General features: G+C 37.1%; 1 long non-coding RNA gene across 1 annotated transcript; it reads left to right on the top strand.

Moving 5' to 3' along the window:
- Positions 1-4820: 4820 nt before the first annotated feature.
- Positions 4821-6574, top strand: LOC132602110 (uncharacterized). Its single transcript, XR_009567602.1, has 2 exons — positions 4821-4873; positions 6328-6574. It is a non-coding gene; the product is annotated as an uncharacterized LOC132602110 (long non-coding RNA).
- The last annotated feature ends 6765 nt before the right edge of the window (positions 6575-13339 follow it).

Genomic DNA, 13339 nt, shown 5'->3' with positions numbered 1-13339 from the left:
AGTGCATGCCAATATGTGAGAAAATTTTGCTGTTATAAATGATTTCATAAATTATTCTACAAGGGTAAGAATTTGAATCTGAGCTCTGTTCTTAAAGCCTGGAAAGAAAGTATGAAAACTGTATGGAGCATTTTCTTATATAAATCGAAAATTGTTGCATTTTGTTCTTCTTTTTGAAATTTACAGCACCTATGAATACATAAACTTACCAGAATGTACGAAAAATGGGACAGAAGATATGCAGTATATTTGATCAGAGGCGGATTCAGGATTTGAAGTTTCCGGGTGCCATGCGTCATTCAATCAATTTGGGCTTCGGGTCGGATTATTCGTCTTTTCCGATGAAACATTTATTTATAGCAATATACAGAAGAGAAAAACATAAAACTTCAATAATATTACTAATATCATAAATATCCACCATTCATTTACAATTGTCCTCGACGAGGTTTCATCTTCTGAAAATGATCAATGACGACATCATTACTTACATTTGTGAATACATCACGCTCTATGTAACAAACTGAAGTAAAGCACCGCAAATTTAAGCAGCCAACAAAAAACATACAAAGCAATATGCCAACTTCTTTACAAAAATGTACATACCCACAAGCAAAATTACACTTTTATACATAACTCTACAAAAAGCACAAGCAAGATTACAACTTTTCTATAAAACAGTACACACCCACAAGAAATTACAACTTTTATACATAAATGTACAAAACCCACAACCAAGATTACAACTTTTATACGTAAATGTACAAAACCCACAAGCAAAATGACAACTTTTATACATAAATGTACAAAACTCACAAGCAAGATTGCAATTTTAACACAAAAAAACATTTTTGTAAGAAAAAAAACTCAAAAGAAATCAAGAAAGAAAGACGAAAAGATCCTTACAATGGGTCAATGGAGGAAGCAGCCGAATGGGATTTTGGCTTTGGAGCAATGAAGAGGGTTTGTTTAGTTAATGAGAATTGAAAAAAGTTTATTTCTTTGATGAGAATTGAGAAGAGAGAGAGGGTTTGTGTCTTTTTTTTAATGAGAAGGAAGAGGGAAAGTTCTATTTTTAACTTTAAGAAATAAATAAGTCAAAGATTAATAAATTAAATTAAGTCAACAAAGATTGCTACCGCTCATTGTTGTCTGTTGAGCTGCAGCAAGGGTTAAAAATAAAACAATTTATGTAGCCGCTGGGGCTCGATCCCGCCACCAAAGAGTAGGAATCAAAGTCTCTGTCCACTGGCACCAGCAGGTTACTTTGTAGTGGGAGTGCCATTTTAAATATTTGTACATAGCTTCTGTATATATACATATATATACACAGGGTTTCGGGTGAGGCTTGCGGGTGGCGTGGCACCCTCCCGACCCTTAATAGATCCGCCCCTGTATTTGATCCTTTCGAGAGCCGCACTTTTCAGATTAGTGCCAAAAGGATCCGACTCTTCAATCTTTCTCTCTTTGTGCGTGTGATGACAATTTATGGAAGGGTTTATATTACTGCTAGAAACAGATGTTTTTCCCACCGACATTCAGTGAGAAAATTGGTGCTAAATAACATGATTTTCCCACCTCATTCCCAACGAATAAAGGATGCGCAATGGATGCGCAATGGGGTGTAGTACGAGGAGACAGATGGCATTACATTAGAAGAAACAAAAGAGATGTTCAAAAGAACGACCATGAAGACTTGGAGACCAAGAGCAGGTTCTCATTGAAACGCATGGAAACTTCCTAATTTTTCCGTGTGAAAACACTACGACATTCAATAGGAAATAGCCACTAAACATTTTCCGATGGAAAATCAATGGAAAAATAGAGATTTCTTAGTAGTGTATAGAACACAATGTAATGGATTCACTAGCCTTACAATGATACAGAGGGAATAATCTAGGTAACTTTGCTCCGAAAGTTCAAGACAAAATTGTGGGACTATTCTTGTTATTGTACTTCTCTTGTGATTAATATTTGGTTTGCCCGGCTTAGTTTTCTGGTTTTCTAGTTTGTACTTTGTATTTGTAGGTGTGACTTATGTATTTTTAATCTTTTGAGAAGTTTGCTGATTTGCTTTTGTTCTTAATTAGTACATACTTGGATGTGTCAATTTATAGGAGAGACTTAGTAATGCAGATTCATTTGTCCATCTGCAAATGATTTTTTAATGAGCAACTTGTAACAAGTAAGCCCCAACAGAATGTCACACATTTCACTCTATAAAATGTGGCAACTCCTTAATTACCGCAACCAAATGATGCATTTTGACTATCTGTATTTTCTGCTAAAATGTCATGCTTAACTTCATGCTTATTACCCCTTGCTTTTTGTACCAGTAATGGAGTACTTATCTAGGATACTAAGTAAGATGAGCAAATTACCAGATTTTAGATTCCACCCCATGTGCAAGAATCAGCAGTTGACACACCTTGCATGCATTTGCAGATGACTTGATGATTTTTTGTAAAGCTAATGAGGCATCAGTACAAGGAGTAATGGAAGCACTGCATCATTTCTCTGAGACAACAGGACTGGTGGCAAATAATAATAAGTCTAACATATCCATTGCACGGGTGGAGGTTGATTTGAGGGACAGACTACTATCAATAACAGGTTTTGCAATTGGTTCATTGCCTATTAGGTATTTGGGCTTTCCATTATCACCTAAGAAGTGGAGTAAACTTGAGTGTCACCAACTTTGTATGAAAGTCGCTAAGAGAATTAGAGCAGCAACAAATACACGTCTTATGCTGGAAGGTTACAAGTCATACAATTAGTTCTTTTTTCTTTGCATAACTTTTGGTCAGAATCCTCCCACAAAGTGTGCTAAAGGAAGTGGCTAAGCAACATAGAGGGTACTTGTGGGGAAACAATGAATAGGCAAGGAAGGTGTATGTAACACCTCGTACCTTAAACTAGGCTATGTTCATGATTCGGGACTTAGAAATCAAGATGGAAGTGTTGGAATTCGAAAATTCCTTCATCACGGTGAAAGTACGTTTCACGACCAAAGTACGGGCCGTACTTCAAGGTACATCCCGTACATGGTAGGGCGTACCTCGTTGGAAAATTTCAGAAGCCACTGGAAATTGGCATCCATGTACAGGCGGCAAGGTACGTGTTATATCCCGTATTTTTTTTACGTCGGATTATTTGTAAGCTGAGGTGGGGCCCACACATCGAGATTTTTTTTTGGACATCTGAAAAGTCATATGAATCACATATGTGAAGTTAAACACAACTCAAGAAGGACCCTTGGGCCAAATCAAAGTGGAAGTCCTCCAAACGAATATTTTTAAGAAAACGTTTTCGGGTGATCTGACTTTTAGGGGCAAAAACGGTATTATAAGTTTGGAATTTGGAAAAATACCAATAAATAGAAGTTGTAGATAATTGAATTAGCTTTCCAACCATAGGTCGTGGGTTCTCAGGTGACGTCGGTACAAGGAGATATGGACGTTTTAAGGTCGAAAGGTCAGTGGGTTAGGCCCAACTCGGGATCAACCGAGTTGGCCCAAAAAAATAAAAAACGAATTTAGGCCCAAAAGTGAGGGTGGCCGGCCATACCTGGCCCAACCCGTGTCACTTAATTAATTTTTCATGTGATAAATAAGACTAGAAGGGATCATTAGTCTTAGAAACTTCAAGAAAATTTGAGAAAGAGAAAAACAACAAAAAGAAGAACAAAAGCTTAAAGGCCATACGGCCATAGCTTGCAAATTTTTGCCCTTTGAAATCTTTCTCCAAAAATTATTTTCTTGTGGTATTCCTACTAATTAAAGGGTCCTTTACAACTTGGTGTAATTATTTTGGAAGAAAGAGCACTTGTTTCTTCAAGTTGACAACTTGGTCAAGTGAAAAAGATTGTAGAAAAAGGTAAGAATTAATCCCTTTTTATTATGTTATGAAGGTTGGTTTATGTTGTAGTATGTAGAAATGAGTAGAATTTATGGAAATATGGAAGTTTACAAAGTGGGTGTGCATATATGTAAGTGGACATATATGTATATTGTTGTATAAATAGTATGAGTTGAATTTTATGTTGTATTCTAGTTGTGGTTATGGTGAAATTTATATTGGAAATGGAAGAAAATGGTTCAAGTTGGCATGGAAAATTATTGGAAATAGTTATAGGAAATTATGTGATTTTAATGAAGTTTTTATGTAATTATAGAAGTGGAGTTTTAAATGTGAATTATTATGTTAGTTGGTGAATTTGGAAGGATAATAGTCCATATTGGCATGAAAGATTGGTTGTTAAGTGGTTATGAGAAGTTTTGTGATTTTATGGTAGATTTATGTAATTATGAAAATGAAATTATTAAGGTGCAAATTATGATTATGGTTGATGAAATTGGAAGATGGAAATATGTTATGAATATGTAGATTGAAGATTAGAAGTTTTGGATGGATTATGGTTTTGGTGGAAAGTTTGTATATTTTGTATATCTTGTGAATATTTGGTAGAAATGATATGAAATGCTTCCGAATTATATTGTAATGATCTTGATTAGTAATGAATGTAAAAACATTGAGATTGGTTTTGGAAATGTGAAGTTGGAATGAAAGCTATTGCATTATGTTGGAAAGAAGACTAGTTGTGTTATATTGTGTTTTGTAGTCATGGTTGTTGTCATTGTGTTGATAGTTTGGCTGGGTTGAATTCCCGGATTGTTGTTGATAAAAAAATTGGCTAAGTTGAATTTTGGGGATGGTGTATTTATAGGGGAGATGCTGCCCAAATTTTTGTAGACAAGTATTGGTTAAGATTGAAATCTTAAAGCCTTACAATTAACATTTGGTAATTGTGACCAAATTGTAGATTTTTGCGAACTTGAAACTTGATTTTGGAGACGTGTATGAAGCGGAAAAGGTATGTAAGGCTTCACCCTTCCTTCTATGGCATGTCTTAAACGTAATAAGTTGGGTACGAGCCTCGGGGACAACTCTATTTCCCGGAATCCGCACTTAAAGTTTCCCCTTTTTCATTCAGTAGAATTGAATTAGAAATTGTGTAAAATATTGGAGAAACTTCCTAAACATCTAGAACTGGCATAAATATGACCCGACTACCTTAAAACCCTCACAAGTGACGTCATGAAATATAATGTACGTAAATTTGATACGCCGCCTCATTTGACCCGAGGTGGGCCCATTGTTCCCGAATTTTCCCTATTGCTCCGTTTGACTTATTTTGGGAGTAGAATCCAAAGGAAACTTTTGATCCTCGTTCCGATTATCAAACGATAAGTACTGTACCATTCTAATGGAAATATGTATATGTATATAAAATATGTATATGTATATAAGATATGTAAAAGTATATAAGACATGTATATGTATATAAGATATATATATGTTTATAAAATATGTACATGATATACGTATATGTATACGATGAAAGATCCAGAGCGCTATAGACGCTGATATATGTATATGATACATGTATATGTATATGATAAAAGATCCAGAGCGCTATAGTCGCTGATATACGTACATGATACCAGTATATGTATATGATAAAAGATTCAGAGCGCTATAGACGCTGATATATGTACATGATGTATGCATATGTATACGGGGAAGATGGTAATAAGGGCAGAGCGTTATACACGCATATCCACCTGATCAGTTGGCATTACATGACATGATATCGTCCCGGACGCGGGATGCCCGGACGCGGGATGTGTATTTATGGTTAAATGGATCGGCTGCCGACGCCTCGGCAATATGACATGTTCTATTTTTATATATATATGAACAAGAAAATATTTTCAACGGAAAGCTAAGCTATGATATGATACGCTATGCCATGATATGATACGCTACGACAAGCTATGCTATGATATGATAAGCTATGCTATGATATGACAAGTTACGCTATGGCATGATACACTATGACACACTATACTATGACATTGACATGATATAACACGATACGACATGCTGTAGTAAGACATGACATTACACGATATAATATGCCATGATAAGACACGATAGGATACAACCTGATATGCCACGATAGGATACGATAGGGCACGATAGGACACGATACGACAAGATACGACATAATATAAGTTCTATTTTCTACATTCATGGACGGGAAACGTTTTTAAAAGGGAAAGACAAGCCATGCATGATAGCCGCCCAAAAAGGGGCCTTCCTATGTACAGGTTACTTTCTTGCCTCGTTATATGTCCTGTGACTCCATGATATTATTAATCGCACTCTATGTTATTGCTTGCATTGTCTTCCATGCCTTACATACTCGGTACACTATTCGTACTGACGTCCCTTCTTGTGGACGCTGCGTTTCATGCCGCGCAGGTCAGCAGACAGGTGGACGTGATCCTTAGAAGCTCTACCAGCCGCACTTGACAGCGCTCCAGTTGTTCCGGAGCCTCACTCCAGCGGTACTATTTTATGCATATACATTCGGGCTTGGTAGCACCCCGGCCCTTTCTATGTATAAGTGTACTATGTCTAGAGGCTCGTAGACAGATACGTACAGTCAGTCAGGTACAGATATATGTATAGTGTTTTGGCATGTTAATATTGTTGTACAAGGTAATAACGGAGTTTATTAGTTTATGTTCAAGGAAAAAAAATGGCTCGGTTTACACGGCTTGCTAAGAGGTACAGGTAATACGATAGATAAGGGGTGCTCGGTACAAGTATCGGGTACTCGTCACGGCCCCTAGTCGGGTCGTGACAGTACGGGCCGTACTTCAAGGTATAGGGCGTACCTTGAGGTTGTACCTCGCTGTCAATAAATGATGCCCACTGGAAGTTCACATCCAAGTACGGGTTACAAATACGGCCCGTACTTCAAAGTACGGGACGTACCTGGTGCCCGTACTTCACCTGCATCAGCCAAATACTATAATTACCTGGGGATAGTTTTATTTCCCCACTTTTCATTCTCCAAGCCCTAGGACGGCCTGCTCTTCTTCTCCATCACCAAGAACACTAAGGTAAGCAACCCTAACCTTTTCCAATGGACTCTAACATATATCTATGAACATTAAGCAAGAATTCATTGTTCTTAACTTAGGGTTTTCAAGAAAACCCAATTAAATGGAATTGAAGTTTAAACTTTGGGATTCTTCTTCAAAGTTAAGATTTTTACTACAAGTTTGGAGCGTACCAGGTATGTAGAGTTTCTATCTACGTGTGGGAACATCATTGTTCTTCCTTATGCCAAGTTCTTCCATGAAAGTATGAGATTATACGAAAACTAGGGTTCTAGATATGTTCATGATAACCCTAAGTCTATATATGCGCTACTCCCTCCGTCCCAAAAAGATTGTCCTCTTTTGACTTGGCACAAAGTTTTAAAAATAAAGGAATACTTTTAAAATGTGTGGTCCAAAACAAGCCTTAGATATTTGTGTGCCTATAAATCATCTCATAAAGTTAAATTGTTTCTAAATATAGAAAGGGGACAATCTTTTTGGGACAGACTAAAAAGAAAAGAAAGACAATCTTTTTGGGACAGATGGAGTATGATATACCATGTTTCTATGAATAGTTCGTTATTGTATTCTTGATATTCCATTTTGGTTATTGAGAATCTGTCTATAATCCATGAAAACCCTTACTTTGCAATCCATGGGTTCTTACATGCAAGTTATTAATTACTATATTTATTTTCATGAAACACTTTACATGTTTACACGTTTTCATGCAAGTATATTATGTAACTATATCCATGTATAATGCAAGTCATGATTTATGGAAAACCATGGACTCAGATGCCACCTATATTATGTTCATGTTTTGGGAGTTGCACAGATTACCGAGAAGGCTTTAATAGCCTGAAACTACATTAGCCACCGTAGGATAAGGAAAGATCCACCCATGTTTAGGACGATTCCTTCATGCTTTATTGATTGGATCCTTTCATGCCATGTTTATATTTTATACCCCTGGCAAGGTATGAGAGCTCTGCTGGTCGTGTCAGGTGCCAGACTCCACGTACCCACGTGGTGATTCATGTTGTCGGTTATATTTATGTGCTCCCAACTTAAAATGTTTTTACTCATGATTATATAGATAAATATGTATTTATGTCCATGACCAGGTTTCAGTTTTAATTTCAGCTCTCATCATGTTATTTCATGTGCCATGTTTATTTCATTCAGTTGCTTTACATACCAGTACATTCTATGTGCTAACGTCCCCTTTCTATTGCTCGAGGACTTGTATTTCACGATGCAGGTTCGGATTTACAGGACGATGTGATAAGAATCAGATTACTTAAACAAAACAAGATTATGATGCGGAAGCGAAAATACGAATATTAAAGACAAGAATGTAAAGATAGGCGAAATTCAAGAATAAAATCCCCAAATTTCAAGATTAAGTGATAAGAACCCTAATTGGTCTTAGTATTCAAAATTAGCGGATTAAGATACTAATAGATTCAATTCAAGAACTTAGATCAAAAGGTGATCTAGACCCCTATTTCGAAGAAATTAGAGACAATAATTAGTATAAGACTAATTACCTTCTTTAATTTACGAATAAGAACCAAAGATATCAAGTACGAATTAATCTTATCTCTTAAAAGAATCGTTCTTATAAGGTTGCAAGATAAATCCAAAGTAGCCACACAAAGGTGTAAAATAGAGAAACTCTCAATAATAATAATATTCGTCTGATGAAAATAACAAAATCCACCCCTATATATAGGGGAAAACTTATCCCAAATAGAATGGGATTAGAATCTACTTTTATGGAAATAATTAAATACTAAAACCTAATTAGGATTAAACTAGGAAAGCATGCAAAATAATTGGCAAACTTCTTCCCTAACAGAATAAGGAGAAGGTTGCCCAAAAATCCACTTTGTACGTGTGACTTTCTCCAACCCAATTTGGGTTGAATTTAATTTCTTTCCTGGGAAGAAACTTCAGCCCCATGTGAGCTTGAATTTAAGCTCTTTTGGGCTCCATGTGGGGCCCAATCTTTCTCCTCTTAAGCTTGGACTTGGATCATGAAATATGTGTAGTATTTAGCCCATTCTTCTGCATAATTCTTGGACTCGATCTTAGGATTTTCTTCCACGATAAGAATCTTTTTGATTTCCAATTGAAGCCCAGCAACCTTGGCTTGCATCTCCTTAGCTTGTGACCTTGACGAAGATCTTCTTAGGGCTTCTATAGCGCCATCCTTGCCCGTGGAGATATTATCCTCCTCTTCTTGAAAAGAATTCGTCCTCGAATTTAACCCTTCATCAAACAAGGACAAGTCAGCAACATTGAAAGTAGCACTTACTTGATACTCACCAAGCAGGTCCAACTTGTAAGCATTGTCTCCAATTCGCTCAAGAACTTTGAAGGGTCCATCGCCTCTAGCATGAAATTTAGACTTCCTTTTAGAAGGAAACCTTTCTTTCCTCATGTGAACCCAAACTGAGTCCCCAGGCTCAAAGATGACTTGTTTTCGTCCTTTGTTTGTTCTCGAAGCAACTTGCTCATTCCTCTTTTGAATGGCCAGTCTAGTTCGCTCATGTATTTTTCTCATCATCTCAGCTTTATTTGTTCCATCAAGACTAGCAACATCATTAGTAGGCAATGGCACTAAATCAAGTGGAGTAAGGGGATTAAAACCATAAACAACTTCAAAAGGAGAAGACCCAGTAAAAGAATGAATAGTTCTATTATATGCAAATTCCACCAAAGCTAAGTGATCCTCCCAAGAAGTTAATTTGCCTTTCAAAACAGCCCTCAACATGTTACCTAAAGTTCTATTCACCACCTCAGTTTGCCCATCAGTTTGTGGGTGACAAGAAGTAGAAAGCAACAATGTGGTCCCTAGCCTTCCCCAAAGAACACGCCAAAAGTGGCTAAAAAACTTAACATCCCTATCACTAACAATAGTTCTAGGTATGCCATGTAATTTCACAATTTCTTTAACAAACAAATCAACCACATGAGAAGCATCATTAGTTTTCAAGCATGGAATGAAACGAGACATCTTAGAGAATCTATCCACCACAATAAAGACACTATCCTTACCATACTTTGTTTTCGACAAACCTAAGACAAAATCCATAGAGATATCTATCCAAGGTGAAATCGGAACAGGTAAAGGAGTGTACAACCCATGTGGCAAAACCCTAGATTTAGCATGTTTACATTCTAAACATTGTGCACAAAATTTTTCTACATCCTTGCGCATGCCAGGCCAAAAGAAATTTTCAGCAAGTATATCTAAGGTCTTTCGCACTCCAAAGTGTCCCATAAGACCCCCGCAATGTGCCTCTTTTACAAAAACCTCACGCAATGAACATATTGACATACACAACTTATTTTCGTTGAAAAGGAACCCATCACGTAAAGTGAACTTCTCAAAGGGTCCCTTCAAACATGCAAGATAAGCAACCCCAAACTAGGAATCATCAAGATACAAACCTTTGATGTGCTCAAATCCCATTAGTTTAGAAGTAAGAGTAGAGACAAGAATGTACCTTCGTGATAATGCATCAGCCACCACATTGTCCTTACCTTGCTTGTATGAAATCACATAAGGAAACGTCTCAATGAAGTCCACCCACTTGGCATGTCGCCTACTCAACTTAGCTTGGCCTTTCAAGTACCTCAATGACTCATGTTCAGTCTTTATCACAAACTCACGCGGCCATAAGTAATGTTGCCAAGTAGCCAAAGCCCTTACCAATGCGTATAACTCATGATCATAAGTAGAATAATTCAATGTAGCTCCACTCACTTTCTCACTAAAATATGAAATAGGCTTAGAATCTTGCATTAAAACAGCCCCTATACCTTTTCCACTAGCATCACATTCAATTTCAAAGGATTTAGAAAAATCAGGTAATTGCAACAAAGGTGCAGGATACAACTTATCCTTCAAGACATTAAATGTGTGGTCTTGTTCTTTTCCCCAATTAAAAACCTTATCCTTTTTTATGACTTCAGTTAATGGTGCAGCAATTGTACTAAAGTCCCTCACAAATTTCCTATAAAAACTAGCAAGTCCATGAAAACTCCTAACTTCCGTCATGCTCTTAGGTGTAGGCCATTCTTTAACTGTTTTAATTTTATCTACATCAACCTCAACACCCTTTGAGCTAACAACAAAACCAAGAAAGATTACTTTATCAACACAAAACGTGCACTTTGACAAATTAGCATACAATTGTTGCTCCCTAAGCACATCAAAAACTAACCTCAAGTGTTCCACATGTTCTTCAAGAGAGGTTGAAAAGATCAGAATATCATCAAAATAGACCACAACAAATTTGCCATGAAAATCCATAAAGATATGGTTCATTAGTCTCATGAAAGTACTAGGTGCATTAGTTAGACCAAACGGCATCACTAACCACTCATACAAGCCATACTTAGTTTTGAAAGCAGTTTTCCACTCATCTCCGGGATTCATTCGAATTTGGTGGTATCCACTTTTTAAATCAATTTTAGAAAATATTTTAGAACCATGCAATTGGTCAAGCATATCATCTAGACGGGGAATAGGATGGTGATACTTTACCGTTATTTTGTTGATGGCGCGACAATCCACACACATCCTCCAAGTACCATCTTTTTTTGGTACCAAAAGCACGGGAACAGAGCACGGGCTCATACTTTCTCTCACAAATCCCTTTTCAAGTAACTCTACTACTTGTCTTTGTAGTTCCCTTGTTTCATCGGGATTGCTTCTATAAGCAGGCCTATTCGGCAATTGAGATCCAAGCATAAAGTCAACTTGATGTTCTATTCCTCTCAAAGGGGGTAACCCCTTAGGGATATCCTCAGGAAAGACATCGTCAAAATCCTACAAAAGTTTTGAAACAAAACTAGGCAAAGAAAGAGCTAAATCGTTAGTGTTAATCATAACTTCCCTATATGTAAGCAAGATAATGGGCAACCCCTCATTTCTTGCAAGTAAACACTCTTTGGCTTTTGCAAGGCTCACTATTTTTTCACCCTTAGCCTCTTTTCTCTCACCAATTCTTTCTTTTTTTATCACCCTTTCCCACCTTTTATTTTCTCTCGTCGCTGCCCTCTCTCTCCTCACGCCTCACTTGATTTTTTTCCTCTCTTATCTTACTCTTTTTTTTTATCCTTCCCCATGTTTTCCAATTGTTTCTTTCAATCATTGTTGGTCTTCATACACTTCGGAAGGAGTTAAGGGTGCTAGAATATAATTCTTTCCCTTATGTTCAAGAGAGTACTTATTTCTCCTTCCACAATGGGAAGTATATCTGTCGTATTGCCAGGGTCATCCCAATAAAATATGACAAACTTGCATTGGTACAACTTCACAGAGAACTTCATCAGAATACTCCCCAATAGAAAAAGAAATCATGCATTGTTCACTCACCTTGAGGTCTCCACATTCATTCAACCATTGGAGCTTATAATTGGTCTTAAGTTTCGTGCATGGAATTCCCAATTTCTCCACAACGTACGCACTCACCACGTTAGCACAACTACCATTGTCAATAATCATAGAGCAAATTTTACCCTTTATCCCACATCGTGTATGAAAAATATTTTCTCTCTGTGCCTCATCAAGCTCTCCCATATTAATGTTCATAAGACGCCTAACTACCCCCAAAAAAGTTCCCTCAGCACGAGGACCCACATCTCTCTCGTCCTCACTCTCAACACCCTCTTCTTCTTCTTCTCCCTCACATTTTTTACTCTCATATTCCCCGTTATCTTTAATTAAGATAGTTCTTCTATTTAGACATTCAAACGCCTTATGTCCCCTCCCTTGACATTTGTGACATTGTATCGCACTAGAAGGTGTAGAAGGAGTAGAAGTTTTTATGTTAAAAGTTTTTGTGAGATTTACCTTTTCCCTTATCATCTTGTGCTTTAGGAAGTTTTCTCCTCATGTGTTGGCCATGGCCTCCTTGGAGCTGTAGTAGATCATTTTTTCCATGAGCTAGCTTGTTTCTTCCTTTTAATCTGTTTTTCTACTTTTTCAGCCAACACTACCAACTCATCTAAGTTTACATATTGTTGCAATTCTACTCTATTAGCTATTTCTCCATTTAACCCATTAAGAAACCTAGCCATAGTGGCTTCCTCTTCTTCATTACAATTTTCTTGGATCATAGCCATATCCATAGCCTTAAAATAATCATCCACAGAGTTAGAACCTTGCCTAAGAGTTTGAAGGCGTTGTTGCAGATCTCTTTGAAAGTGCACAAAACCCTTTCGCATAACCCTCCTCATCTCGTCCCATGTTGCAACGGGCAGTTCTCCATTGTCTAGTATGTCTTTGCTATATTTCTTCCACCAACTAGCAGCATAGTCAGAAAATTCAACCACAGCAAGTTTAACCTTCTAACCTTCAGAGT

This window comes from Lycium barbarum, chromosome 7 (genome assembly GCF_019175385.1).
Source record: "Lycium barbarum isolate Lr01 chromosome 7, ASM1917538v2, whole genome shotgun sequence".
Lineage (NCBI taxonomy): Eukaryota > Viridiplantae > Streptophyta > Magnoliopsida > Solanales > Solanaceae > Lycium > Lycium barbarum.
The sequence above is the reverse complement of the archived record's forward strand: the minus strand, read 5'-3'. Positions and strand labels throughout refer to the sequence as shown.